Source organism: Sus scrofa, chromosome 16, assembly GCF_000003025.6.
Source record: "Sus scrofa isolate TJ Tabasco breed Duroc chromosome 16, Sscrofa11.1, whole genome shotgun sequence".
Lineage (NCBI taxonomy): Eukaryota > Metazoa > Chordata > Mammalia > Artiodactyla > Suidae > Sus > Sus scrofa.
The window spans coordinates 26239138-26264689 of NC_010458.4; the positions used below are offsets into that span (position 1 = coordinate 26239138).

General features: G+C 38.7%; 1 protein-coding gene across 3 annotated transcripts in view; it reads right to left on the reverse strand.

Moving 5' to 3' along the window:
- PLCXD3 (phosphatidylinositol specific phospholipase C X domain containing 3) overlaps positions 1–25552 on the reverse strand; it is a 203781-nt gene that overhangs the window by 94340 nt on the left and 83889 nt on the right. The window lies entirely within an intron of this gene.

Consider the following 25552-nt stretch of genomic DNA (forward strand, 5'->3'; position numbering starts at 1 on the left):
AGTGCTAATAAATTTAACACCATTCCTGACCCTGCATTTGGGCAACCAAGAACTTAGATGAAGTCAGGTGCTTTTTACGTTTAAATAAACAATTACTTTTTCTTACAAGCTAACACAACTGACAGTATTTAAAAATTAACTAATAGGAGTTCCCATCATGGCACAGTGAAAACGAATCTGACTAGGAACCATGAGATTGCAGGTTTGATCCCTGGCCTCACTCAGTGGGTTAAGGATCTGATTGCTGTGAGCTGTGGTGTAGGTTGCAGCCATGGCTCGGATCCTGTGTTGCTCTGGTTCTGGTGTAGGTGGGAGGCTACAGCTCCAATTTGACCCCTGGCCTAGGGACCTCCATATGCTGTGGGTGCAGCCCTAAAAATAAATAAACAAAAATTAACTAATAGACTATTTTCTTTACAGATATTTCCTCTCAACAGTGAAAGCTTTCCTTGGAATTGCTTCCAAATTTAGAAGAATTTCTTCCCAGCAAGAATCTATTTAATTATTTATTTTTGCCAGTTGCAAATACCAAACTTTCAGAGATATAGCAATGAATGTGTGTATGATTTGTCTGCAAGTACAGAGTGCCATTTAAAATATTATTGGACTCAAGAAAGAAAAATTATTTCAAGTTTTCATTTCATTTTAAAGCCTCCTTTAATTCTTGGGCATGACTTATTAATAGGTAAAATTAAATTAATGTATTCTGGATTTTTCACACATTAGAAAAGGCATATGTCATTATTCCCCATGTGCTACTCAGGCTTCCTCACACCTTGTTGCTCTATTCCTGATCCACATCTTTGAGGCACAGATTTTTCTAGATTTTTCACTCTTCCAACCAAATACATGCACATACACACACCTCTATGTTTATTATCAATACTTCAAAGCATTTGGCTGATAAGCCATTTGAAGCAAATGTTTTCGGTGATGCAATATTGTCTTTGTCTATATTTTATGTATGTATGTATATATGTATGTATGTTCTCTATGTATATCTATGGATCTATTTCTAGCATTGGACAGCCCATAGGAATCACAAGAGTATGGATTTCAGATACCATGATGGGTTGTTAGAGCAAATATTTTGAAAAATACTTTGATACCTTGAAAAATCATAGGCTTTAAGATTTGGAGTAGGTAACTTCGCAGAATTATTGGAATTTTTCAAACAGTGAAAGGTAACCCAAAGATATAGGTATGCCACATTTCATTTCATCCGGAGATATCTATTTATCTTTAGTAGATGGTATAGAAAGAAACTGTCAGCACTTTATGAATAGACAAAACTGTCAGTTTGGATCTGGCATTGGCAAATTTTAATAGGGATTTAAATTGCTGCATGTTGATTTATTAGTTGCTGTTCAGTCAATTGCTAATGTAAATGAAGAAACTAAGCTATACTATGGTTAATACATAGCAAAAATATGTTTAAAGAAATAAATTAAAAAGTGAGCTTAACAGTTGAAATGATCTAGGATTAAAATAGGTAGGAATATATAAATAAATCCTTAAAGTAAGGGTTAATTTATAAAATTTTTAAAAATTTAAACTTAATTTACAGGCATGTGGATAAAAGTGGTTACTTATTCTTTTTTTTTTTTTTTTTTTCAAGTGCTGCACTTGCAGCATATGGAGGTTCCCAGGCTACGGGTCAAATTGGAGCTGTAGCTGCTGGCCTACACCACAACCATAGCAATGCCAGATCTGAGCTGCATCTGTGACCTACACCACAGCTCATGGCAATGCCAGATCCTTAACCCACTGAATGAGGCCAGGGATCGAACCCTTATGGTTACTAGTCAGATTTGTTTTTGCTGTGACACAGCAGGAACTCCAGTGGTTACTTCTATAATCGAGTAGAAGACATAATTGGAAGCAAGTAGAAAGGGAATTAGATATGACTATATTTCTGCTTTCAGAAATGAGTTATTCTTTGCTCTCAACATGTTAATAACAATGTTAATTTTTTATTAAGGTCGAAATAAAGTGATGTTAAAAATAAAAGTTAAAAACAGCTAATAGGCAGAAGGTACCCCAACCAATATTTTTTCTAAGCTAGACAACTCTGATGTGCAGAATAATTTGCCAAATGCAAATATTATTTGGAGAGAAGAATTAAATTATCCAATCAATACAAAACACTATCTATGCACTTTGGGAGAAAATACACAATCTAATGTTGGCCAAAAAAGAATATTTTCAGGACTGTTAATTTCATTTGAAATAGTACTTCCTCTCTGATTTCAACATTTCCTCTAAACCATTGAGATTTCTATTTGTTTGAATTTAAAACAAAAATACAATAATACTAATTTATGACTTTAAATTAGAGAAAAACTCTGGCCCAGTCTTATGTCTTTAAAACCAGGGAGGCTGCCACTGAGCAAAACAGTGCTAAGCATTATTTATTTATTTATTTTTTCATGGCTACATCACAACCTGTCTGCCTTATCTGGTCTAATATTTTGCTTCTACACTGGCTCTGTACTCCTGTCCTCTTGTACTCTTATCTTTTTCTTATCTACAGCCCCAAACACATACCTTGGACCTGGTACTTAATATTGCTCCTCTGATTCTAAGCTTAGCCTCTCAAGTTTGAGTTTGATTTGTCCTCTCTATTCGGACAAGAACTGGCCACTCCCTTTATGAACTCTGCAGAGTCAAGTTCCTTGGCTTTGGCTCTGAATAAGTGAGTGGAGTGGAAGAGGTTTTATTTTTGTTTCTTGGAAATAGCCAGTTTTATTAGTTTCTTCTCAGTCTGCTACATCGGTCCCTCATTCAGGCTGTAGGCGAACTTCTAAGACAGACACCAATATTCCCTGCCCTCTTAACATTCACATTTCTCACCTGAGTGTGGGTCCAACCTAGGCTCTTGTTTCTAATAAATTAAATAACACAAATGTGATGGGATACCCCTTGTAAGAATATGTCACAAAAGACTGTGACTTCCATCATGCCACACTCTCTCTTGCTGGCTTCGATGAAGTAAACTGCCACATTGGAGAGACGCGTGATGAAGAACCGGCAATAGCCTCCAGCCAATGGCAAGTTAGGACAGAGCCCTTCAGTCCAATAGCGCTCAAGAATCCGAATCCTGTGAATAGCCATCGAGTAAGCTTGGAGGTACATCCTGCCTCAGCAAGATCTTAACCTTAGCCTTGTGAGAGACCGTGAAGCAAATGATCTGGTTAAGACTTGCCTAGATTCCTGACCTACAGAAATTGTGTGTTGTTTAAGTGACTAGTTTTGGGATAATTTGTAACATAGCAATAGTTAACTAATGCAGGCTATAACAACTATGGGGTTAAAAGGGGACCTGAGATTTACAGACCTAATTGCCTAATGTAATAACTTGGAATTTTAATGAAGAGAAATTTAATTCTATTTAAAATGTCCATGTGCTTCTCTCTATGCTTGAAAACTATGTATCAGCTAAGAAAAAGAGTGAAAGTTGGTTTAAAAAGTCTTCTTGGGAGTTCCCATCGTGGTGTAGTGGAAACGAATCCAACTAGGAGCCATAAGGTTGCAGGTGTGATCCCTGGCCTCGCTCAGTGGGTTAAGGATCTGGCCTTGCCATGAGCTGTGCTGTGGGTCACAGACGTGGCTTGGATCCCGCATTGCTGTGGCTGTGGCATAGGCCGGCAGCTATAGCTTCAATTAGACCCCTAGCCTGGGAACCTCCATATGCTGCAAGGGCAGCCCTAAAAAGACAAAAAAAAAAAAAAAAAGTTTTCTTGAATATACAAATGGACTTACCCATTCTTCATACTGTTATGGATGATCTTAGATGTTATCTAGTCTAATCAGCTTGCATGCAGCATCCATCTTATTAACTCAACAGTGTAAAGAATCTGTGTGACCATCTTATTTTTATAGTTTCTTGTAGTACTGGACTTGGCTTCTCATCCTATCATTTGGTACCATAGGAAGAATTCTAGGATGGGCCCCCAAACTCCCCCCTCCCTTGTATTGATGCCTTGTATAATCTCCTCTCCTTGAATGTGGTAAATATGATGGGATATCATTCTCATGATTATGTTCCAGTATATGGAAAAGAGACTTTTTTTCAGATGTAATTAAGGTCCTTAATCAAATGGCTTTGAGTTAACCAAAGAGAAATTATCCTGGGTGGACCTAACCTAAGTTGGTAAGCCCATCAAATAGAGACAAAAAAAGCAGCATCAGACGTTCTCCTGTTGGCCTTAGGAAGCAAAATTCAGAGTTCCTATCGTGGCTCTGTGGTAATGAACCTGACTAGCATCCAAGAGGATTTGGGTTCAATCCCTGGCTCCACTCAACTGTGTTAAGGATCCAGCATTGCTGTGAGCTGTGGTGTAGGCAGGCAGCTGCAGCTCTGATGCAACCCCTGGCCTGGGAACTTCTATATGCTACGGGTGCAGCCCTAAAAGAAATAAAACAAAATTAATCCCTTCAATAGCCCACCAAAGTGGTGTGAAAATTACTTTGAACTGAATATATCTGAACAATCAGCAGCCGCAGAAAGAAACATTAAATTCAAACAGCCTCTGAAAATATAGTTACCATTGACTTTTTTTCCAGGGAGTTTCTTGATTGGGGGGAAAAAAAAAAAACCAGCAACAACAACAACAAATCTGACCCTCAGCACCAGAAGTGTGAATTCAGCTGCTCATTAGAATTAAAAGACAAAACAAAACAAAACCTTCCATACTCTCCCATTGAAGTCTATATACCCTCTTTGGTTAGGTTTAATATATAAGCCTTTTCTTTCTGGTTGTTTAATAAGTTACTCAATTCTGAGTGCTTCTGTACATATACTGTGCATGCATAAATAAACCTTGTCTTTTCTCCTGGTAATCTATCTATTGTTAGTTAATTTGCAGACACCAATCACTGGACCCAAGTTGGAAGAGGAAAACTTTTCTTTCTTACAGTGAAGTGAGAGCCGCTTCTAGGAGCTGAGCGCCACAGTCCTAAAACTCAAGGAACTGATTCTTCCAAAGATCAGCAAGCTTGCAAGGGGTCATCCACCTCAAATGAGATGATAGCCTTGGCCAATATTTTGTCTTCAGTCTGGTGTACTCTGGCCTTCATGTTAATTAGGTAATGCAGTGCATTGAAAGGAGCATTGAAGATGGTGTTAGGAGACTAGGCTTGAATTCAAGCACAATCACTAACTCACAGTTTAACATTGGAGTGTCAGATAGTTAACTCATCTGGGTTTGGATTTTCCAATTTGTTCAAGATATTCTTCACATCTACTTCATAGGTTCTTACAAGGAAGAAATGAAACTATGTTCATGAAGATTCCATAAAAGAATTACAAAACTTAAATTACTATTACTTTCTCACTATATTTTTTTAATATACCTAGTCACAAAACATCTATTCACTTATGGCTAAGAAAACATTACCTAGACAAATACATTGGGATAGATATGCCTGCTCATATGGAGGTACAGCAGGAAGGGAAATTATTTAAGTTGTAGGATTTAGATTTGTAAATATTTTTTGAAAAAAAGATTCTTATTCATCACTTGTCTAAAACTTAGCAAATGTAGGTCAAAATTATCCCATTTCTTATTGCTTTGAACATCAACTAATATTTACATTCTACCATGTGAAGAAAATGGATCTGTTATGTATATTAGGTACTACCTCTTTTCCATTCAACACTGTCCCAGTATTGTCTATAAAAGCTCTTTGAGAGGAACTTCTGGTTGGTTTCTCAGTTTGGCCATAGTTCCATTTCAAATTCTGCAAAATTATTGGTTTCATAACATAAAAGAAAATGTATCAAGTCAATTTCATCTGTGAATCTTCAGAACAAAAAGGCCCAATGAGCTAAGGTTTGATGTGCCCATGAGCATGCAATTCCAATATCTATATCCTGATGTCAGAAGTTAGGCTCTGACCCCATCAATATAAGAACCTCTCTCCTCCTGTCCTCTGCAGGGGACTGAGGTGGCTTGCAAAAGCTCGTGCATGGCACTCTGTATTTTCCTTTCCTTGCCTGATCTATTCCTGTTTTATTTACAACAGTGCTGAGGTTTTTAAGATTCCTGCTTTCTGGGAACAGGTTTCCTATATATTTGATATCTTGGTACCTTTTGTGATTATAAGGCCAACATCACAGTAGGAGGGGAGCATATGTACCTACAATCTACGGACCAAAAGAAGAATGCCGGGTGAGGAACTAAACGAGTAAATTTGGTTTTCGAGGCCCTTTTCTAGGATAGGAGAGAAGCAGGTGGCAGTATCTCCACTTTCCATGGAAGAGACAGAGTTCTGGAGTGAAGTTTATTCTCTTTTTTATTTTGCTTTTTAGGGCCATGCCTGTGGCATATGGAAGTTCCCAGGCTAAGGGTGAAATCAGAGCTGCAGATGCATTTAATCTTAAGAAAAAAGATATGTAACATGGCAGCCACAGCTGTGCCACATTCACACCGAGCCTGTGACCTACGCCATAGCACGGCAACACCAAATCCTTAACCCACTGAGCAAGGCCAGGGATCAAATCCACATCGTCCTGGATACTAGTCAGGTTCATTACCACTGAGCCACAATGGGAACTCCCTGAATCTACCCTCTTGTCTTCCCTTTATGGAAGTCCTACTCCTAGTCATCTTTTGTGACTCACATACATTCCCTTCTCTGTAGCAAAGCCTTTGTTCACTCCTGATGGTCTTCTCTTCCATGAATTCACAGTTCCTCTAGTCTGCTGCTCCCTCTATTAACTAGTAATTGTTATCAGATGCTGTTACTAACACTTGTTATGCTCATTGCATTTTATTCAATCTTTACATCTTGCTCTTCACCTGCAACCCCCCAACATACATATTGATTCTAATCTAGATTGTAAGTTTCCTAAAAAGCAAAACAATCTCCCTTATAATGTCAGTGCCCACTGCTATATCCAGCTTTCTTAATATAGAAAACATTTGAGGGGAGTTCCCGTTGTGGCGCAGTGGTTAACGAATCCAACTAGGAACCATGAGGTTGCGGGTTCGGTCCCTGCCCTTGCTCAGTGGGTTAAGGATCCGGCGTTGCTGTGAGCTGTGGTGTAGGTTGCAGACACGGCTCGGATCCCGCGTTGCTGTGGCTCTGGCGTAGGCTGGTGGCTACAGCTCCGATTCGACCCCTAGCCTGGGAACCTTCATATGCCACGGGAGCGGCCCAAGAAATAGCAACAACAACAACAAAATAAATTAAAAAAAAAAAAGAAAACATTTGATTCAAATCAATGAGTCAAAATTTTTCACATGGGATAAGCTATAAAAGTAAAACCACTATTTCTACTAAGCATCATTTTTAACAGATTAGGCCATTATTGACCCTCTTTTTCTTTACCATTTTCTTTTAGATTTCTCAGAAAATTAGTCTACACAGTCTGGCTTTCTCTCCCTAAGTTTGGTTCCATCTTTAACTACTATAATCAGACTATCATGATTGTAACCCAAATAAAACCCCTGTGAAATATCCTCAACGACTACTAAAGAAACTCACCAGGCTTCTGTGACCTCAATCCAAAACCTACCACAGAACATGGCAGGCATTTAGTTAACATTGTTTAATAAACAAATGAGTGAATCCTGCTCAGTCTTTCTGGAACATTTGATACTGCTATACTTCTTGAAATCTTTTCCTCCTTTGGCTTGTTGGACATGACTCTTTCCTAGTTTTTCTTCTTTCTCTGTAGTTGTCCCTTTTTAGCTTCCTTTGCTGCCTCTTATTGCTCTTCCAACTCCTAAATGAAAGTGTATTCAAAGTTCTAGTCAAGATTTCAACTTGCTCCATGAGTCTTCCTTGGGTGATCTCATCCATTTCTTCAGCCTTGTGCCTTATAATAGATGCATAATAAATTGATACCATCTAATCTGACTTGCGTTACAGATTCTCTGTTTGCCTACCTACTTCACTGCTCCATGGGAACCTTAAATTTAAAATATTTTAAGTGGGAATCTGGGGTTAATAAATGCAAACTATTGCATTTGGAGTGGATAAGCAATGAGATCCTGCTGTATAGCACAGGGAACTATACCTAGTCACTTGCGATGGAACATGATTGAGGGTAATGTGAGAAAAAGAATATATATGGGTCAATTCACTGTACAGTAGAAAATTGACAGAACGCTGTAAACCAACTATAATGGAAAAAGTAAAAATTAAAAACATAAAATGTTTTAGATGAACCATAGTGTCCTCCCCTTCAAATCTGCTCCTTCCTATGTATCCCTGTCAAACTTAATTACCTCATATTCCATTCATCTCATCCTTGGATTCACCTGAATTCTTACCTGTCCCCTCAAACCTCCCATTCAATCAATCTAAAAGTCCCATTGAACAGGCTTCCAAATCACCTCTCAGATATGGCCTCTTCTTTTCTATTCCATTGTCAGTGACCTTTCTTCCAGTTGGGCCCACTGACAGAGCTCTCAGGTAATATTTCTTTTACCCTAGCTATTGCCATTCAACCTCTTCTGCAGGCATTACCCTGCCTCAGCCTCTAGAATAGATTTAATCTTAAGAAAAAAAGATATAGAATTGATTCCAGCCAATAGAGTGGCATGCATCAACAAATTCCTCTTGCTTTCTGCCTTATTTTCATGAACAGGAATTTTGTCTTAGTAATATATCCAGTATTCAAGTCTTATAAGGGAATTATTTGCTCTTCTGACCCCCTCCCCTTAAGATACTGGAATTAGAACATGGTTACCTGCTAAGTCTGTCTGCCTGCTGGTATTCATTCCTTCAATACCATTGACTCCAGAGTACTAACTAGACAGCTCCATTCCCTGTTACGTTGTACTAAACCCCTAAACACAGTCCTTTGTGTAGACCCTGACCTCAAGAGGGTACAAATCTGACTGATCACATAGAGGACTCTGACCTTAGCACATGACAACCTCTGCAGGTAGACTGGTATAGCCCCATTCCTGGTAGTATTTAAAATAAATAAGACCTACTTTTGGTTTCTGACTATAACGGTGGAGGGAAAATACACAGATTATGAGCACAAATTAATTCTCAAATCACTTTCACTTGGTTTGGAATTCAATCAATTCTCTCCAGTTGTAACTACACAATACTCCAATCTAATGGGGAAAAAAAGTCAAAATTAATTACTTGGTTCTTATTTGACAACCTACAATGAATCTCATTAATTTTTATTTACCCTATTGACTGAAGTGATCAGTTATTTGGATTTTTCAGAGACAAAGACAAAATCTTGAAGAATAAGGATCACTCCTTATTCCTGGCATGTAATCTCACCTCAGTCATCCTTCATGTGATCAGGGCTTTGTGGCTAATACAAGAGATTTTGTGTCACCAGAGATAATGCACAATATGTATCACAAGCCAAAACACTTCTAAAATTTAACAGATAATTAAAAACCACACACTTGTAATTTAATATGTGTACTTCGCTTGATATAAATGTATTGGAAATACAATTTTTAATACTAAATTAGACCTGACATATCTTGCAGAATGCTGAGATTAATCCTTTTATAGAGGAAAAATCAAAACGATTCTGCTGTGACTTCTCCTTCTGGTAAATCTGTTCTTGTCACGTTGTGTAAAACTTTCTCCCTTCGCATATCTCAGAACAGTAAGCCAAAGTAAAGGGGGTTAGTTTCCTTACTTAAGTCTTTTGATCCAGGATCCCAGATGCTAAATTTGAGAAGCCCTATTACATTAATATCTCCCAGTAGAGAAGGTCAATATTCATCACAATTTTTTTAAAGATTGCTGGGTTGTTTCTTTAAACCAATAGATGAGCTGACAGTGAATGGTTTAAAGCATTAGCACTCCAACCAGGGGCAGAAAAGAGAGCCTGCTCCAATTGCTACCCTTGGTGAAGCTATTGAGCTCTTTTTCATAAAGATTTTCTTTTAAGGACTAGCAATAGGCCTTCTGAAAAAATAACTAAAAGAGACCCCAAGAAATAGAAAAGTTTTAAATTATTCTCTAACTTCCCATAAACAAGATCAGCTATGCATTCTTCTCTCCACTGCAGCATCTGTCTGGACCTTTCATAGCATAGTCAAATGGAATCATTCTCTGAGGTTGTGCTGTGTACACAGATCTGCTAAGGCAAGGATAACAGTATCCAAAAATATCTAAATCTGCCATCACAGCATTGGTGAGAGCAGCTTCTTAAAAGGAAAGGTCCTGGGACCAGGAAGAATCTATATCCAAAATATAAAGGTTTAAGAGGAAAATCAATAGAGTAGAAGTATTTGTTAGGTAATCAGAAAGATCAATAACCTCATCTGTTTCCCTAGAGAAGTGGTACTCAACCAGGGATGCCTTTGATCTAGGAGATATTTGACAACACATGGAGATGTTTTGCATTGTTACAATGGGGGGGAGGGCAATGCTACCGACATCTAGTGGGTAGAAGGCCAGGGATGCAGCTGAACATCCTATCCTACCATGCACTGGAGAGCTCTCACAACAAAGAATCAACCAGCCCAAAATGTCAGTACGGTAGCCTCCTTTATCTGCAGTGGATACATTCCAAGACAACCAGTGAATGCCTGAAACCATGAATAGTACCAAATCCTATACATACTACGTTTTTCCTATAAGTACTTACCTATGATAAAATTTAACCTATAAATTAGACACAGTAAGAGAACATCTAAGTTGCCAGCATCACTACTCTTGAACTTTGGGGTTATTATTATTGTTTGTCTTTTTAGGGCCACACCCATGGCATATGGAAGTTCCCAGGCTAGGGGTCCAATCGGAGCTGTAGCCACCAGCCTATGCCACAGCCACAGCAACACAGGATCTGAGCTGCATCTTTGACCTACACCACAGCTCATGGCAATGCCAGATCCTTAACCCACTGAGTGAGGCCAGGGGTTGAACCCGAATCCTCATGGATAATAGTAGAGTTTGTTACTGCTGAGCCACGATGGAACTCCCTGGGGTTATTATTAATTATAAATAAGGGTTTCAAAGCACTGCAATACCTTGACAGTCTATCTGACAACCAAGATGGCTAAGTGACCAATGGGCAGGATAACCATGACCATGCATAAGATTTCATCACACTGCTCAGAACAGTGAGAAATTTAAAACTTGTGAATTGTTTATTTCTAGAATTTTCCATTTCATATTTTTGGACCAGAGCTGACTGCAGATAAATGAAACCAAGAAAAGCAAAACCTCAGATAAGGGGGCACTATTGTAGCAACAAGATTGAGAAAGCCTTCTCTAGTGGAAACTGTACAGGTAGATAAAGTAATTTCTAGAAGTAGAAACCCAACACTGAATTTCCTCCATCCACCCATACACACATTTTCTCATAACAAGATTCATTTCTCATGTGTTTTTCATTGTGCCATGCTAATTTGTTGCTCTGAATACTTATAAAAACTGAAAACTATCCTACATGAAGCATTGCTTTTGCGTTTGTTTGACACCCAACAGAAGATGTGGCTTAGGCAATTAATTCTACCAGTCTCTTGAGTTTTACTTCAAAATCTCTTTCTGTTATTCTTATATTTCTCAAGATACCCAGTACATCTTTCAGGCTAAAATTAGCCATGCAGATAACTACTTTTTATTCATTGATCTCCATCTCCATGCCAGAAATTTCTATGTGGGCATGAGTTTGATAGGGACTCAATTAGTCTAGTTCTTAATTAACTTGTTTAAAAAAATCAAGTGCCTACTGTGATAGGAGTTCTGTATGTGGCTGAGAAGAGGTAGGATATTTGGAGATTAAAATAACAACACTTAAGTAAGGGAAGGGAATGTGGGTTCTTTCTATTAATTATTTCTTATGCCTCATGTCCTGCTCTGTAGGACTGAGCAATTGGTGGGAATTTATTGAGTATCTATTGCATGCCATGAAAATAAAACAGTATGTAGTTGTTCCCTGAAAAACTCAAGGGTTAGGGGCACCAACCCTCTGTGCAATTGAAAATCCACCTATAATTAATAGTTGGCTTTCTGTATACTTGGCTGCTCTGTAGTCTCGGTTCTGCATCTTCCAATTCAAATACCATGAATCAGAGTTCCCGTCATGGCTCAGTGGTAACAAACCCAACTAGTGTCCATGAGGATGCCAGTTTGATCCTTGGCCTTGCTCAGTAGGTTAAATGATCCCACGTTGCCGTGAGCTGTTGGCAGACATGGCTCGGATCTGGCGTTGCTGTGGCTGTGATGTAGGCAGATGGCTACAGCTCTGATTCAACCCCCAGCCTGGGAAGATCCATATGCTGCCAGTGTGGCCCTGAAAAGACAAAACAAACAAACAAACAAAAGTCCCCCATGAATGATGTTATGCTGCTGTAGTATCTACTATTGAAAAAAATCCATGTATAAGTGGACCCAAATCATTCAAACCTACATTATTCATTCTTGTGGAATTCACGTCATAGTGGGGTGAATTAGGCAAGAAAAATCACAATTAAAGTTTGATAACTGCCATGATAAACCATATGTGAGACATTTTGTTAAAATAGTAGTTCAGTCTTGAGCTTGACATGATCTTCTAGAGATAACTAATAACCAAAGATAAATGGTAAGAATAATCCTGTAAACATATGCAATCATTAAGCCTATACTTTTTCAACATTAATGTGCATATGGATCACTTGAAAATCTTGTTAAAATCTGGAGTGGGGCATGAGATTGTGCATTTCCAATAAGCTCCCAGGTATTACCAATGCTGTTGTTTTAAGGACCACACTTTAAATAGCGAGGAATTAATATTGGCATCTCTTGCTCATCGGCTACATAGTCATTACACTGCTTTTTCTCGTTAGTTTCCTATGTGTCCCCACTCCCAGTTCCCATGTCTTCATACACACACACACACACACACACACACACACACACACACCACTGATCCATACACTTCTGATTGCATGATATCCAAGTTTGGGGAGATGTCACGCCCCATGTTGTAGATTATTGGTTGAATACTTGCTGTGTCACTAAGAAGAAAGTCTGAACTGACCTTTCTTTTACTCACTAATAATCTTTATAATAAAATGTTTATTTTCATAAATTTTCTGAGGTCACTTACATATGAACTCTGGAAGTCAATCTGCTCATCTTAACTAATAAGCCAAATACAACTCCCTGGCAATGCAGTAGCAGACTTGAACACACTTCCTTTATCCTTGAAGCCACCAAGCTGCTCACCTTCAAATACCTGTATTTCCAGATTCTGAATGACCACTCTACCAGATGCGATGAGTCAGGGAGGATGAATCAAGGATGACTAAATAAGAAAGACAGGAGGTGGTGTTCATGAAAGAAATACGGGAAAGATTAGTAAGAAAAAAGAGCATATTTTGTTGACAATGTTGGCCTTGGCTATTTTAGCAGAGCCTAGAGAAGAACTCCAAAGAATCTCTGTCTGCTAGGCAATGATGTGGGAGAGAACCAGAAGAAAATCCCACTTTTCCTAGTGTACTGTTCTGTTTCAACTCCCAAAGGGCCTGGACAGCCCAAGAAGGACAAGACAATCAGTACCTGAGAGAGAGAGAGAGAGAGAGCAAGAGATGCTTTACCTAAGAGGAAACATAAGAAAATCTGTTTTGCACAGCAGACTGGTTCTTCCTCCATTCACTCCTCCTAAAGATGCTCCATGAAGTTGAAAGTAATTGGACTCCCAGGAGCCTTTAATAACATGTAGCTCAGGGTCCTAAGTCTACTCAAGATAGGATTCCCTTCCTTATTGCACTCCAGCTACACCAGGAGTATAATCAGTCTTTCTGTGAATCAAATATACCATGCTCATTCCAATTTAGCCCTTTTGTGCACTATTCCCTCTGCTCTGCCCCTAGTTGTTTGTGTGGCTGGCACCTTTTCACTGAAGTCTCAGCTTAAATGTCATCTTCTTAAGTAAACCTTCCTGAATCTAAACTATCTAATTCAACCCACCCCCACCCTCCATTGCTGCCTGTCAGTCTCTATCAAAAAATTTTATTTTTTTCATAGTATTTATCACTAGCTTCAAGTGTCATTTTATTCAACTGTTTATTTGCTTACTATCTAACCCCCACACTAGAATTTAAATTCTGTGAGAATAAGAACCTAATCTGTCTTGTTCACTATTGTATCTCCAGCAAAAGGCACATAAAAGATACTCAAATATTTGTTGTATGAAATATCTTTCCATCTCTGTAACCTCAATCTCCCAATCTGTAAATGGACTAATGATACCATCTACATATAAAAATATAAAATAAAATAAATATAAACACGAGACATGGATTGCAGAAAATACTTCACAAGTATTACCTTTTATTATCACTACGAATTATTATTTCTGCATTATTAATTCTGAGTATTAAATGCTTGGCACATAGTAGCTTCTCACCAAATATAGGCTGAATAAATGAATGAATGAGAATTGTACCAAAAAGTTATAAACACTATGGCTGCCATAAATACTTAGAACTACTCACAATGGAAATACTGTAATAGCACTCAGGAGTGCATTAGGTAGATCAATGTGTTTTAAAGTTCGTTCTCTTATTGATTCCATGGATCATGATTTCACTTTTCTGTATCAGATGCAGCAATGCTAGGATCCACCATCTCGGGAAGCCTCTGCACCCTACACAGATGCTGTTCCAGATTCGTACAAGTATAGGTTCTCCTCTTGATATCTAGAGGCAGAACCCACAGCTCTCCCTCAACCCAGACCAAATGGAGGGGGGACAAGTGTAAGGTAGCTTACTCCATGACCATCTCTTCCCGTAGCAGTTTTTTATCCTTGGGACAGGAACCTAAATCTAAGCATGCACAGCATCCACTGAAAGAGACACTGAAGAGATTCAGTTATATTCAGGTCATATGTATAATAAGGGAATAGAAAAAAAACATAGGGATGGAGATGTGATTGCCACATAGTCAGCCTTGTCATCTCCACTCCTCTTTAGGAGCTGACTGCTTAAGATGCTGATGTCATTTTAATGTCACTTCCTTCCTTGGTTTCTCCACTAAAACCTTCTGTAGTGGTGGACTCTAGAACTTGGGGCAGCTTTAAATATCTGTAAGCAATCTCACACCATTCAGAATGGCCATCATCAATGAGTCAACAAATAACAAATGCTGGAGAGGGTGTGGAGAAAAGGAAACCATTCTAAACTGTTGGCGGGAATGTAAATTGGTACAACCACTGTGGAAAACAGTATGGAAGTACCTCAGAAAACTAAATACAGAACTACCACATACATAGCAATCCCATTCTTGGGCATATATCTGGACAAAACTTTCCTTGAAAAAGACACATGTGCATTGCAGCACTATCCACAATAGCCAAGACATGGAAGCACCCTAAATGTCCATTGATGGATGAATGGATTAAGAAGATGTGGTATATATACACAATGGAATACTACTCAGTCATAAAAAGAACAAAATAATGCCATTTGCAGCAACATGATGGAACTAGAGACTCTCATACTAAGTCAAGTAAGTCAGAAAGAGAAAGACAAATACCATATGATATCACTTACATCTGGAATCTAATATATGACACAAATGAACCTTTCCACAGAGAAGAAACTCATGAACTTGGAGAACAGACTTACAGTTGCCAAGGGGGATGGGGAGGGAGTGGGATGGACTGGGAGTTTGGGGTTAATAGATGCAAACTATTGCATTTGGAGTAGCTAAGCAATGAGATACTTTTGTATAGCACAGGGAACTATATCTAGTCACTTGTGATGGAACATGATGGAGGATAATGTGAGAAAAATAATATATATAAATGTATGACTGGGTCACTTTGCTATACAATATAAATTGACAAAACACTGTAAATCAACTATAATGGAAAAATAAATATCATATAAAAATAAATAATTAAATAAATATCTGTAAGCACAGGAGCAGCTCTGTTCACCTAGACAGAAAGAAGGAATGACCTGGGAAAGGGGAGGGGGCGGAACAGATAAAACTCAATCCCTATCACTAAAATCAGCTCTTCTCAATGAAAAATCTTCAGTGCATTTTCCCTCAAAGAAGAAAACAAATATGAAACATGGAAAATAAACAGTCCAATTATTACATACTCTTAGATTTGAGAGCCAGAAGGCCCTGAAGCCTATTTAGCTTTGTTCTTGCTTGTCTGGCACTATTGGTTTTCCTTTTATGAATAATGAAAATCTGAAATAAGACAACATTACCCTTAATCATGTTTGTGCTACAGAAAGTACATTTCCTTGAAATATAAGACTTTGATTCTGTGATGCCCTCACAAAACACCACTTGTCAACAGCTGGATCTTTTTTTTTAAATCAAAGAATAGTTTGAGGCCTGGGGATTATTTATTCCTCTGGTCTTCCTTCCAATCTCCCTTTCTGTTCCTCTTGCCTTGAGATTTGAGATCTGGATATGTGGAGAACAGCCTACCTCCTCTTATTTCGCAAACTCTTTTTTTTTTTTTTTCTTTTTTTTTTCTTTTCCCACTGTACAGCAAGGGGGTCAGGTTATCCTTACATGTATACATTGCAATTACAGTTTTTCCTCCACTCTTTCTTCTGTTGCAACATGATCAAACTCTTGACAAAGCTAAAATAAAAAGCAATGTCTGTAGATCCAGTGCACACATACACACAGTGGTTTACAAAACTAGAAAATAGGTACCACTATTGGACCTAAGAATATTCTGAATAGCAGCACCTTAATGCTACATGATATTTTGTTCCATCAATACAAGGACACGCATCCATAATACATGCTATACAAACATTCCCAAAACTCACCCCAAAGTACATATTTGTTACAGAGCATGTTTCTTGCTTTAGTGTTGGCTAATATAGTATTGTCTTACTTTTAAATGAAAAACCCATGACTCTACATTATATCTAAAATGGGTAACGGATGTTGCAATTTGTGAAATGAAAAAATTATGCAATGATACTCAAAATGTTTTAACTGAAAATTACTTTATAAGTACTTTATAGTACTTTATAAGTACCGAGTATGGGTCCTGTGCCAGGTTATTTGTAGATAAAAAAAGTGGACAGCCTTTCTCTGCCATTCAAGAACTTTCTTAGTCTCGCATAGTAGAAAGATGACAACTAAGGATACTTGGGAACAATGACACCAACAGTCTCATCCAGGGGCTGGTGGTCCCACTCTCCACCAGTTTCACCCCACTCCCTCTTCCATATCCTAGCAGACGTATGTCGATTTTGTTGGCTGCAAAGCAAACGTAGCAACATCAAGAGATAGATTGGAAAATAAAGAAGATGTGCAATTTTCCTACCCTAAGAGAGCTACTCTAGAAAAAACTATTCATTTACCCATAGACACATTCATATTTTACATAGCCTGGTATGCACAATGAACTATATCATCAGTATTTTTCCATGGTATTACATAGGCTTCAAACATTGTTTAAATAACTGCATCATACTGCACATGCTAATATATACTTCAACAATTCCTACATTAGCATGCATTTCTGTTTCTTTTCATATAAATTATATGAAGGAAAGTTCTATTTTTTTTTTTTACAATAAATATTCAGAGACTCAGTAGTCCCATTTGGGGTGTAATTTAACAGTCTTTCCCCTTCTCTATTTTACCAAGTCTTCCTGCATCCTCCCAGAGTTGTGTAGCTACCTTAAGAGAAGTAAAGGACATTAAGAGCTGGCTGTGGAAGTCATGTGAGTTAGAAGTAGAAAAAATTACACTAGCAATGAGCTCCTTTGCTCCTGATAGTGACCCTGTTCCAATCCTACACCTTTCTTGGTCAGCTCAGCCCTGGGACATGGGCATTTCTTGTTTCAGTTTTGATGCTTCACATCTCTGTTTCCTTGTGTATCTTTTTTTTTTCTTTTTTTTTTTTTTTTTGCCAGTCATTACTTAAAATGTCTAGTCACTCAAGGCCTTACCTCAAAGATCCCCTCATGCTGAAAAGCCTTGATATCATCTGGACTTAGAGGTACACTATTTAGAGCACAACAGAAACAAAAACACCCCCAACAGTTGCTTTACGTCTTAAGGAAATGCTTTTATTTGAAAAGCCCTTTTTATTATACCAGACTCTGTGTATCATCTTCTGGTAGGAACTGTTCAGACTGGATTTAAATTGTGGTCAAATAGGTACTCCATGTTCTTTCTCAATTTTGATCTCTTCAGGAAAAAAAAAAAATTAATGAGAGTTGGAATGCTCTCCTATGACAACCAGTCATTTTCTGGTTTTCCCAGGTTGATATAAAAGCCAAACAAAACTGAACAAAAAGTAACCATAATAAACCCTGTCATTTACTGTATTCCACTTGTTAGAGCTTAAGTTTACTTAGGGAGTTAACACTCAATTACACAAGATTGCAAAGAATTAAAAAACAACTCCCTAGTTAGAAGTTACTTATTTTAGGCCAGCCAAGCAAATACTTTGCAAGCGAATAAGCCCAAGATTATATCATGAAAGTCACAAATTCTGTGCAACATAAGGAAGGGATTGCTGTGAGCTGGCTCAATTTCAGTGTCAGAACAGGTGGAACAAGAGGACATATTAGGGCCATTTTGTTTTTGCATTGGACTTGGAAGAGTCAATTCAAATCAAATCAGCAAATACAGTTTGAACACCTGCAATGTGAACGAGACATGCTAAATACCATGAGAGATATAAAAATAAATAAGACAAGTTCTGGCTCCAATAAACTCAAATGAATGTTTTTTAAAATAATGATCCTTACCTTCAAGGAATTCTAAATGAAAAATTCTAGAGAATACTACTGAGGAGGCTATTATTTTACTTTCCATTATTTATTTCTCATTGTCAATGTTCTTAAATTGCAGCAGATTTGAATTAGCTGAATTAGCTTCTTAGCTATAAAAGTTTATTTTTATAATTAGTTTAGGCAATAGTCATCTTGCCTATGAGATGGGGAAAGAGTTCTCAAACTGCCACTATGAATAGTCTTTGTATCCAAGCAGAGTGCCTAATTTCTGCATTTTAAAATATGGCAAACTAGATTTTTTTTTTTAGGCCCACACACACATATGGAGGTTCCCAGGCTAGGGGTTAAATAGGAGCTACAGCTGCTGGCCTACACCACAGCCACAGCAACGTGGGATCTGAGCCATGTCTGCGACCTACATCACAGCTCAGGGCAATGCTAGATCCATAATCCACTGATCAAGGCCAGGAATCAAACCCACATCCTCTTGGATACTAGTCAGGTTCATTAAATGCTGAGTCACAGTGGGAACTCCTGATTTTTTGTAATGTCTCCTACTATAAAGAAATATGTGAAAAGATATTTTTAAAAGATACACACGTGAGCTAAAAGGAAAATAAGGAATATCTTCAATGGTTAAAACCAAACCAAAAAGTAGATAGAATCCAGTAGGTTAAGCCAACCCCGAAGTCTTAGATGTAATGAGGACATTTATTGATACAAAAACCTGGGGCTTTGGCTTTTACAGACATGGAGGAAGAAGACCTGGGCCTGAGCAAGTAATATTCACATAAAGCTAAAATACTCTGATGCTATAATATAACCCTATATTCTCAATGAAAGTGAAGTTTCCCACACAAAAGGAACTGGCCAGTTTGTCTCTTCACCTTGTCTCTAGATTTGAGTGGGTGTGGGAAGACAAGAAGTAGATGTTATCTTTGGTTGGAAAAAGGTAGTATCCAAATGGGAAAAAATATGCTATGGACTGCAGCTGTATGGGCAATATTTTATTTCTTAACTTGTACAGTGGATATGAAGGTGATTATTATTATTCTTATATCAGTGTGTACATCTTTAAAAAATCTCTGAATCAAAGCAAAGGAGCCTATAACACATTACAAATAGCATTGTTTTCAGATTTAAAACATTTGAAGTACAGCTAGCTAATGACAATTAAAATTGAACCCACAGGAATTCCCATTGTGGCTCAGTGGAAACGAATCTGACTTACTATCATGAGGACACAGATTCAATCCCTGGCCTCGCTCACTGGGTTAAGGATCCAGCATTGCCATTAGCCATGGTGTAGGTCGAAGATGAGGCTCAGATCCTAAGTTGCTATGGCTGCGGCATAAGCCTGAAACTGTAGCTCTGATTCCATCCCTAGCCTGGGAACTTCCATATACTGCAGGTACAGACCTAAAAAGAAAAAAATAAACCTATAGTCTCTTCAAATCCTAACCCCCGATTTTTCTACACTTTTATTTTTAAAAAGAATGTTTCAATTCAAGAAATTCTAGAAGTTTCATATTTTATTGTGGGAGGTGGCTGAGTCCAGACTTACCTGTGGTTGACTGAATCCATTGACCGAAACCTGCTGATACCGAGGACAGGAAGACCTGCTGCACTATGGCATTCCATTGTATGGAAGAGATTTGAACAACCAAGGATTCTGATGGGGGAGGGGGTCCTGGGATCAATCCCCCATGGATACCAACAGCGCAATGTACTGGGTAGGCTCTTTGGGATAGTTCCATAACAGCTTTTCTGTCTGGTATGGCCTTGAATAAACACCCATTATAGATTTAGGTTAGAAAATCCACCAACAATGGGAATGTAAGTTGGCATAATCACTATAGAAAACAGTATGGCGGTTCACTTAAAAAACTAAAAATATACTACCAATAGATCTAGCAATCCCAGCCCTGGGCAGCTGTCTGGAGAAAAACATAATTGAAAAAGATACATGCACCCCAATGTTCATTGCAACACAATTTATAGTAGCTAAAACATGGAAGCAACCTAAATGTCTGTCTACAGGTGAATGAATAAAGATGTGACACATACATATAATGGAATGTTACTCAGCCATAAAAAAGAATGAAATAATGCCATTGGCAGCAATGTGGATGGAATTAGAGATTATCGTACTAAGTGAAGTAAGGCAAGAGTGACAGACAAACATCATATGATATCAGTTATATGTAGAATCTAAAAAAAGAATACAAACTAACTTATCTGCAGAACAGAAACAGACTCAGAGAGTTTGAAAAACTTATGGTTACCAAAGGGATCAGGTGGGGGGTGGGAGGGATGGACTGGGGATTTGAGACTGGCATACGTACAATGAGGTATATAGAATTATTAACCAGTAGGGACCTGCTGTATTGCACAGGGAACTCTACACAATATTCTGCAATAATCTATGTGGGAAAAGAATCTGAAAGAGAATGGATGTCTATACTTGTTTAACTGAATCACTGTGTTGTACAGCAGAAATTATCACAACACTGTAAATCACTGTAAAACACCGTAATCACTTCAATAAAACTTTTTTAAACAGAAAAAAAAAAAAAAAAGACCATCACCAATAAGAGATTCTTTGTTGGGACAGACTTTGTTAGCAAATCCATGTGCTTCCTTTGATGACTCAGTTTACAATGACCATGCCCGTTTCTGAGTTCTTAGTGCACTTATTATGCATCCTTATCACCTGGATACCTAGTTCTATTCTGCATTTCATAGGTATACAGATTACCTCTTCAGTGAGACCTGGCGCTCCCAACGAAGAGATTTATTTTGCAGTCCCTATATTGCAGGCAGATTTAAAGCTGGAGGGGATGTTATCTGCTTGAAGCTTCTCATATAAGATTTGAGGTGAATTAGTCCTATGTAGTCACTTGCCCAAAATCACACAGTGCATCTGTTAGAGTATCAACAGAAAACAGATGGCAAAATCCAATTAGAATAATTCAAGAAGAGTTTATTTATAAAGGGACCATGCGGACAAGGTGTAGCAAAACCACAGATTGTAAAGTAATGTCTAAAGGCTAGGAATAGCTGAAGAACTGTTACACTCCTCGGCAGCAAAAGATAAGGATAAAAAGAGTTAGCTGAAACTGGCAGAAGAGAGCTGTAATGAAAACTGCCTTGAGAAAAACAAGACACTTCAGTAAAGGTGCTCACACATCCCAAAACAAGCTCAGAAAGGGATGTAGAGCAATAAATACCCAAACATCACTTTCCTATATCTACTTGAGGTACTTTCACTGGTCAAAATCAATTTTAAGCTAGAGAACAGAGAAACACATTAATGAATTCCATAATAACCATTCTTTCTCGAGCCAAAGGCAAGGTGAAGGATGGTGGGGAGATCTGGAGAGAAAAAAGAAACACTATCTGGGACACAGCTTTGGTTGTAATAGAATTCTCCACTATCACCTAGAATAAGATTCTTCTCGTATTTCTCAAAATGCTTAATGAATTAGTTGAGTTACTGAACTGAATGAAAACTTCCCAACAAGAAGAAAGTGCTGGGCATGTAATGTTGAGTCAAGGTCCATTGAGGGTGGGTCTCAGGCCATCTCCTACTTTCAGATCCAAGAGCTGTACTCAGAAACAGATGGGAAGCCAGCATAGCGCCCAGGGCCAAGTGACCTAGAATGTTCCAAACAACCAGATCCATTCAGCATCTTCTTTTTCTAAACAGTGACACAACCCAGCATATGGCAGGCTGGACACTGTGTGAAGTGTGGGACCATAGCCAATGACAGATCTTGTTTGGCTTAAAAAAAAAAACATGCTAGTTTTCAGAATTTGAGAGTTAACTCTGTTAAGTGCCTTCCATGTGAGAAGAGATCTGGCAGAGTGAAAAAGTTTAAGAACCACTGGTCTTCTGCCCACATCTAAGACTACAGCTCCTGCCAAAGGTGGAACTAAACTCCAGAAGACAGAAGTGGATACACATCTCTTTGTGGGTTTAAATGCAGCTCTCCTAAACCTCACTACAGCAGAGACCCAGAGATAATAATTAATCTTACATGAACAAAAGACACTTGCCAAGACCAAGCATGAAACTGAGAACATCGGCATGCCTGGGAATGACAAGAACCAAGGTGAGGCCATTCCAGGATGACATGTTAGACATCAACTAGACCTTTTTTTTTTTTTTTTTGTCATTTCTTGGGCCGCTCCTGCAGCATATGGCGGTTCCCAGGCTAGAGGTCTAATCAGAGCTGTAGCTGCCAGCCTATGCCAGAGCAACAGCAACATGGGATCCAAGCCGCGTGTGACCTACACCACAGCTCACGGCAACGCCGGATCCTTAACCCACTGAACAAGGGCAGGGATCGAACCCGCAACCTCATGGTTTCTAGTCGGATTTGTTAACCACTGCGCCACGACAGGAACTCCATCAACTAGACCTTTATCACTCCTTCTCAAAGCTGTATTTAACTTTAGTGGTGCCCAATATTCCTTTGTACACATATCTCACTGGGCTTTTGTGATGATCAAGTGAAAGAGCGATATAGTATTTTGTAAATTTTACGGTTTCTACTTAAGACAATTATTACTACCCATTGTGGGCTGCCTAAGGGTCCCAGGAAGGAACACTCATTTCTACCCTTTAGGATAGCCATTATCCTGAAAGACGATTCCCTGGCTGATACCTGCATCACAAAGAGAGTTTCTCCATTGCAGTTGGGTATATTAGGCAATGGAGCAAGCCTTCTCAGGGGTGCCAGCTGAACTCCTGGGTCAGCTTTCTCTTTCCTACTCCAGGAACTAATAGCTAGAAGCAGATGACAATACTTAGCTCAATACCAAGAGAGGGGCTCAGGGTACTATTTGAACGGACCATAAAAAAGTAATCCCTTGCCTCTTGTTCTGGTTAGCAAGGCAAAAAGATAGCTGGTGACAGAAGAATCAACAGGAGAGGGTAATTAGGCCTCTGAGAAATCCCTGGAGAAATCCCAAAGGAAGGAAAAAAAATCCTGGAACAGAATAACATGTTAATATTAACTACTCTCTGATTAGCAGTTAATTGTTGCAAATGAGTTTACCAACCTTTTCCCTGACAATTAGGAGAGTGCTGCTATTACAAAGCTGTCAAGCTATGGCCCAGATCTGTACTGTACAAACCTATGATGATGGACTTCTGTGAGGAAGTCATGGATACTCAGACAAAGCAATTCTGGGTACTGGGGGGAGAGGAGGCTGGGGTGGGGGGGTGGGGGCATGGGGGAGGATTGCCAGGAAACTTGCCTATAGCAGAGCCCGATCTGGTGCACATCAGACTGGCTGAACAGACTGAGCTGGTTTTTGGACATTAGGATATAAGGGATAGAGAAAAGAGAACAGCTTCATGTGTCGTTTCCTCTCACGACTTACAGTTTGGAATCGTCTATGCATCGGTTTTCAGAATTCAAATGGCACACTAAGATATCCAAACTTGGAGTTCCTGTAGTGGCTCAGCAGGTTAAGAACCTGACTAATATCTGAGGATATGGGTTTGATCCCTGGCTCGCTCAGTGGGTTAAGGATCTGGCATTGCTACAAGCTGTGGAGTAGATTGCAGATGCAGCTTGGATCTGGTGTTGCTGTGGTGTGGTGTAGACCAGCAGCTGCAGCTCTGATTCGACCCCTATCCTCAGAACTTCCATATGCTACAGGTGTGGCCCTAAAAAAGAAAAAAAAAAAAGGAAAAAAAAGATACCCAAACTTAAGCCCTATCAAACAATTAGACAACAAATGTAATTGTATCTTAATAGGGGGAAAATTTTGTCCAGGATGGCTTGGGATAGTCCTTTCAAAGTGAAATATAGGTAAATGGCAGTGTAGTGTTCTGGAAGCCAATGAATAAACAATGACATATGTTTCTAAATAATCACTTTTACCTGAAATTTGGAAAAATAAGATTATTTTCATCAAACACACACACAGACACACACATGCACACATGATGGAGAAGAGGACACGGTTTGCTTTTATTTTTAAGATAAAGCATGAGGCTTCAAAGACTTCCTTCTTTGTGGCAAGCTACTTTGAACAATACACAGACCCACACACCCCCTGTTCGGGGGCTGCTGTTCATACACAGCCATTAGAAGTATTTGGATAGAAAATTCCAAGGAATTCTACTGATATACAGCCCTATGTGGAAGCAAAGGGACAAGCAGTAGAAAGAGCCTTTAAAGTGTTTCATAACACTGGAAGTTGAAGACAAAAATATATGAGTTATATTCTTTTTTTTTTTTTTTGGTAAATAATATTAACCATGTGACTGGTAATATCCTAGGCAATATTTTAAAGTCCTCCAGTTTATGAGTTAAACTAGATCAAGAGTCCCTAAAGTGGTACAGCAGAATTTGACAGAATATTGTAAATCAACTATAATTTAAAAAAAAGTCATTAAAGTGGACATCATATCTTCTGATTCCTTCTCCTCTTCCTGCCACACCCCCTCCCCGCATCTTCCACCCCAGCTGAAAACACGTTGTCATAAACTTTCTGAACAACTTGTTTTTCCAACAATAAGTGAATCATCCATCATCGTTTGAAAGAATATGACCCCCAAATATTTTGTCATTTCCTATGATTCACAATGAAATGATGAGCCATTACACCCCAAAAGGTTACATGTACCTAATCGTCACTTGGTGCATGGACAGCAGTGTTCAGAGAGGCCAAGGCTGAGCCATAGATGACAGAGAATTCTGGGTTCTGCCATTTTGGAGGAGTGACTGAGGCCACAGCCCTCAATTGATGGACATTAATTGGTCTTACTCTATGTCATTATTAGTTCCCTCCTCTCCCTCTATGTAAATAAGAAACATGAAAGTTTGGCAGGAGAGGAGTTGGAGAGCAAGCATTTTGAAAGCAAATGCCCT